A 6,346-nucleotide genomic window follows, 5' to 3' on the forward strand; every position below is an offset into this window, starting at 1 on the left:
GTAAGTCAGTAGTAGGCTATACAGTGTGGTTGCATATTAAGTGCTTTGGGGTCCTGTAAGTAATTTTGGGGTACAATGGTTCTGGAGTAAGCTACAAGCAGGAATATCACAGGCCAAGCAATCAGCCCGTTCCAAACAGGCACATTTTGAACGGGCACTGTACTAGTTTGACTAATAAGGTGATTTTTTTCTCCTAACACTGACTGGATCTGATAGCCTTCAACTTATGTCTCGATTTCCTTCCATCTAGCAAAATAGTTGTCATTACACCAAAGAAATAAGGGGTGGAACTGAGCAGCGTAAAAATAATCTTTGAGATTTGGGAGTGCCATTCCTCCTTTATGTTTGGCCAACTGAAGTGTTGCATATTTTATTCTAGGCCTCTTTCCGTCCCAGATAAATCAAGAAAAAAGTTTGTCACATGTTAAGAACTGGTGTTGAGGGACCTCTACTGGCAAAGCTTGGAATAGATATAGTAATATAGGTGGGTGGACCATCTTTCGATATCTTTTTTAATATTTTGGTTACTTGAATTATAGTTTGCCTCATATAATTTGTTTAGATTTTTAACTATGTTCACCCCTAAATACTTTATTGATTCCATATCCCATTTTACATCATATCTACATTGCATTTCCTTTGAAAGATTATAATTAAATTACAGAAGTTGTGTCTTTGTAATATTTATTTTATAACTAGTATAATAACTAAAATCCTCTAGGATTTCCATCAGTATAGGTAAAGAGGTCTAGGGGCCCATTAAATGAACCAAAATATCATCCGCAAATAAACTAATCAAGTGATCTTTATGTCCAATTTTAGTGCCTTGTATTTTTTCATTTTTGGAGAATTGCCTGGGCCAGGGGTTCAATATAAAAAGCATATAGTGTGGGACTGAGACAACAGCCTTGTCTAGTTCCTCTCTCCAATGTGATAAATGGAGACAACGATCCACTGACTTTTATTCTTGCTGTTGGTTGTTGATAAAGTTGTTGATAAATCACTCCCTCATGGTCGGGCATGTCCCATCTGCGTTAAAAACTGCTGTCATCAGACCTCTACTGAAAAAACCACTCTGGATCCAGAAGTTCTCTCCAACTACAGGCCCATTTCCAATCTTCCATTCCTATCAAAGGTCCTGGAAAAAACAGTTGCAGTACAACTTCATGATCACCTCAAACACAATAACCTGTTTGAAAAGTTTCAGTCTGGTTTTCGCCCTGGCCATAGCACAGAAACAGCATTGGTCAGGGTTACCAACGACCTCCTGATGGCAGCAGATACTGGTTCCCCATCTCTACTCATCCTCCTGGACCTAACAGCTGCATTTGATACAGTAGACCACAACATCCTCCTCCACCGCTTGCAAAACACCATTGGACTCTCAGAAAATGTTCACAACTGGTTCATTTCATACCTGACTGGCAGAACCGAGCAAGTCGCCCTGGGCAAAGCCAAATCACACATCCACAATGTCACCTGCGGTGTCCCTCAGGGCTCTGTGCTGGGCCCCACCCTTTTCTCCATCTACATGCTCCCCCTTGGCAAAGTAATTAGCAGACATGGTATATCATTCCACTGTTATGCTGATGACACACAGCTTTACCTCAGGACAACCCCCACTTTCTCTGCTCCCCTGCCAACATCCACACTGACTACCTGCCTGGAGGAGATAGAGGCGTGGATGAAGCTCAACTTTCTTCAGCTAAATAGTTCCAAAACAGAAGCTATCTTAGTTGGCACACCACATCAGCTCCACCTTTCCACCATCAACAGTATCACTTTCTCTGGCCAAAACATCTCCCTTTCCACATCTGTCACCAACTTGGGTGTTAAAATGGACCCTCAACTCACCTTTGACACCCACATCAAACACCTCTGTAAGACATCATTCTACCACCTTAAGAACATTGCCAAACTGCGTCCAACACTCACCCTGGCAGATGCAGAGAAGCTTGTCCATGCCTTTGTCTCCTCCAGGCTGGACTACTGTAATGCACTCCTCATTGGGATCTCTGGCAAAAGCATCCAGAGGTTACAATACATCCAGAACAGTGCTGCCAGGATCCTGATGAGGGTGCGCAAGCACGATCACATCACCCCCATCCTGAAATCTCTTCACTGGCTCCCTATCCCACTCAGAATAGAATATAAGGTCTCCCTCCTCACCCACCAGTGCCTTCATGGACATGCCCCCCTTTACCTACAGGAACTCCTCACCCGCCAGACCTCCTCACGCACCCTCCGATCTGCATCCACAAACACCCTCCAAGCCCCCAGAACCAAGCTCTGCAGCATCGGTGATAGGGCCTTTTCATCTGCTGCTCCGAGGCTGTGGAACACCCTCCCTGAAAACCTAAGGGCCCCACAATCTACGGATGTTTTTAAACGAAACCTCAAAACATATCTTTTCAAGAAAGCTTTTTACTAAATGGATTTTATAGGTTTTCCTCTTAACTATTTTTAATAACCTTGATATTTATATATATATATTTTTTATTAAATTGCATTATTTATGCTCTGTAGCACTTTGAGATTGCTGAAATGTAAAGTGCAATACAAATAAAATGTATTATTATTACTATTATTATTATTAAAGTGTTCTAATGATCCCTACTGATTGTTCGCTAAAGCCAAATCTTTCAAAAAGTTTGCTATAGGAATTGCTAATTAACCCTATCAAAAGCCTTTTCGGCGTCAAGGCTTAGTAGTTTCACAGCTTTATTTTCCTTTTCTATTCTATCAAATGCAGCGTCCTTCTGATATTGTCATGTGTTTGCTGGTTTTTAACAAACCCAGTTAGGTCTTTGTCAATTCCAGGAAAAGATTCTCAAGTCTTTTTGCAATATAATACATAATACATCGTTGTGTACAGTTTATAATCTACGTTGAGAATTGAAATAGGTCTGAAGTTACTACTATATTCCCTGTCCTTTCCCTCCTTTGGGAGTACTGTAATGATTGCCTATTTCCATGATGGCAGAAGTTTACCTTCTCCTTTATCAAAATCTTAATCAAATTAAATGCTTTCAACAGGCGGGGAGCTAGTTTTTCTTTAAAAACCATCACTACTTGGAGTTTTACTTTACTTTAAAGGTCCAATATATAATATATTTACTGTAATAAATCCAAAAATGACCCCAATGCGTCATCAGATATTAAGGAAACATGCTAAGTTGAAATACTGTCTTTTCTGACAACAATGCTAATGCCAGTATTTTAATAATATGTGTGTTGTTATCAACTGCCCAGTTTGACAGCCAGGCTGGGTTGCCAGATATACCTGTAAAAAACGTAAACCCAGCACACTACAGCTGTAACGTTCTCTTAATACAGCCATGGTTAGTACAGGCATGAAAGCAGCAAACAAACGAAGGGGATCAACGGAGATAAATTCTACCCGACTTAAAAACCCCGGCATGTTTCAGTTGCATGACCATAGACGTAACAAACCCCGGGTAAATATTGGAGATGTATTTATTTATTTACGGGCATTTTATGTCATTTCAACATTTGTGTACTCACTTTGAATTATATAGCTAGAGTACCCGAGTTGGTTACTCTCAAAAATAAATTGAGACACAGCCAGTAAAGTGATCCTGACTGGTCCTGGCTAACGCCGCCATGCTAACCCTGCTAACTGCTAGCGTTACCAGAGGACTAGGCAAGCGGGCCACGGCTGTTTACAACGTGTTCAGTGGCCGTAGCCGACCACGGTGAGTTATTTTAAGCCAAAAGAGGGGGGCTGTAAATCGGAAAGAGACGACCGTGAGTTTACAGTGTGTTTAGCTATTGTTGCCATAATTCTAAGCCAATAAAGTGTGTTCAGTTGGGTGGAAAGGACAGCAAGGTAGTGTTATTTTTAGCGGTTCCTACCTAGGGTGACCAGATTTCCCGGAACTAAAACGGGACACTTTACGCGTGACCGTAGTGCTCGTGCACGCACAAGCTTTTTAACGTGAACATGTGCCAGCCCAGGTCAGACATAGACACAGACATATTAGACACAGTTTTGCCAACAGCACACATATATTCATGAATTGTCTTGGAATGTAGCCTACATATCTAAGAAATAATATTAAAAGACATTGAGTGAGTTTTGTTTGGGACCAACTTTATTTTTCAGAATTAAAGCATTCTTTTGGAAAATGCACCCACTGAACTTGTGAAAAACTTTGTGAAAAGGTATTTTTCATTGCATTGCACTAAACGAATTATTTGGAACTGCTGCCACAGGTTTGAACTAAAGTTATGGTAACAGTTTACGGTAAGGGTACATGAATTATGAATAATAATTGACTTCACTGGTCTCCGTCGAAGTCTATGGCGTCGCTGTATCAATTTCTTTCACTGTCTATGGTTAAAACGAGACAGATAAGAAGAGGCATTGCAACAATGTTTACAAATATACATTGTAACGCTGGCTGCACAGATTATGCGGACTGTGCTGTGCTGTGAAGTAATGTCTGGCTATGTGAGACAAGCGTCTAGCAACATTGTTGGATGCTCCGGTCTCAGCCTGGCAACCTCCGTGAACTTCGAGTCTGGGGAGGAGGGGCCGGGGAAGACGACACTCTCCAGTATTTTGAATTTGACTGCACTATTTCAAACGCTAGCTGTCAGTATTACATATTGCACCTTTAAGTTGGCAATTGCATTATTTATCTCTTCTAGTGGAACATCTGCTATGATAAAATCATTCTGTCTCTTGCCAATACGAGGTAGATCCAATTCATTAAGAAAATGTTCCATTGTTTCTACTTTAGTATCAGAGGTTTCGGTATATAGTTGTTTGTAGTAGTTTAGGAAAATGGCCTCTAATTATTTATTCTGTTACTGGATTTTTGAGGCTGATATAGATATTGGAGTCCAAAAAATATATATTGGCAGATCTTTGTTTTTTAACAAAAGCTTAACAAAAACATTTTTGCAAAGGATACCTGAAATGTTGTTATTAAAACAGAACATTTTGCAGTTGAAAAATAAAGCTCTCAGTGGACAAAGTATGTAACGGTGACACTGTTTCTAAATTTCCTCATACATATCTGTGGCATTTTTATACTGACATTGTTCTTTACTTATTGGCCGATATACTCTGGTAGTGATACCGATATATCTGCAAAATGCTCAAGTTGGACCATAATTGTTTTCTTTCTTGATGTATCATGTCTATTTAAATGGAAGTGAACAAGGATGTAAATGGATTAAAGGTCCCATAACAGTGCTCTTTGGATGCTTTTATATAGACCTTAGTGGTCCCCTAATACTATATCTGAAGTCTCTTTTATATAGACCTTAGTGGTCCCCTAATACTGTATCTGAAGTCTCTTTCCCGAAATTCAGCCTTGGTGCAGAATTACAGCCACTAGAGCCAGTCCCGCAATGAGCTTTCCTTAGTATGTGCCATTTCTGTGTCTGTAGCTTTAAATGCTTTTGAGGAGAGAGGGGGGGCAAGGTGGAGGGTGGGGGTGTGGCCTTGACCAACTGCCACTTTGCTTGTTTGAAAGCCATGATGTCTCTCTCTCTCTCATGGGTGGGCCAAATTCTCTGGGTGGGCAAAGCAGAGAAAGGGGAGGTAACCTTGCTCCTTGTGAGCTCATAAGGAGCAAGATTCCAGATCAGCCCATCTGAGCTTTCATTTTCTCAAAGGCAGAGCAGGATACCCAGGACTCGGTTTACACCTATCACCATTTCTAGCCACTGGGGGACCAGTGGCAGGCTGGGGGAACGCATATTAATGTTAAAAAACCTCATAAAGTAAAATTTTCATGCCATGGGACCTTTAATAAAACAACAATGAGAGCTATCTTTCTGAAATATACAGATACCGGTTGTGATTAGAATCCTTAAATGGAGTTTTTCTATTTTGAAATGAGGAATGTTAAGAAAAAGACTCAATACTAAGAAATGCAACAGGTTTTATATCAATCATCCAATTGCAAGCTAGACCCTGGGCATAAAAGCCCTTAGCCATGCACACGGATCACAACATTTGGATTGCACCTGATCAAATCTGGTCATTGACTATTCATCAACAACGGCTTCATTAGTGTCAGTCCCTTCTTATATTGTGATACTGTGATGAGTGGTTTCAAGTGTTCCAATGTCCTAACAATTCTGTTAGGATTTGTTATTGGAAGCTGTGTTTTTATGTGCTTCATGTCATGTTAAATAGTAAGTCAGACCCAGTATGTTGCAGTTTTGTTCCCTTTAACAGTGCATTTATTGATAAATCAGTTACATAAATGGATACAGAACACACACACACGCACACACACACACACACACACACACACACACACACACACACACACACACACACACCACAGGCTACAGTGAAATATTC

Source organism: Sander lucioperca, chromosome 4 (assembly GCF_008315115.2).
Source record: "Sander lucioperca isolate FBNREF2018 chromosome 4, SLUC_FBN_1.2, whole genome shotgun sequence".
Classification (NCBI taxonomy): Eukaryota; Metazoa; Chordata; class Actinopteri; order Perciformes; family Percidae; genus Sander; species Sander lucioperca.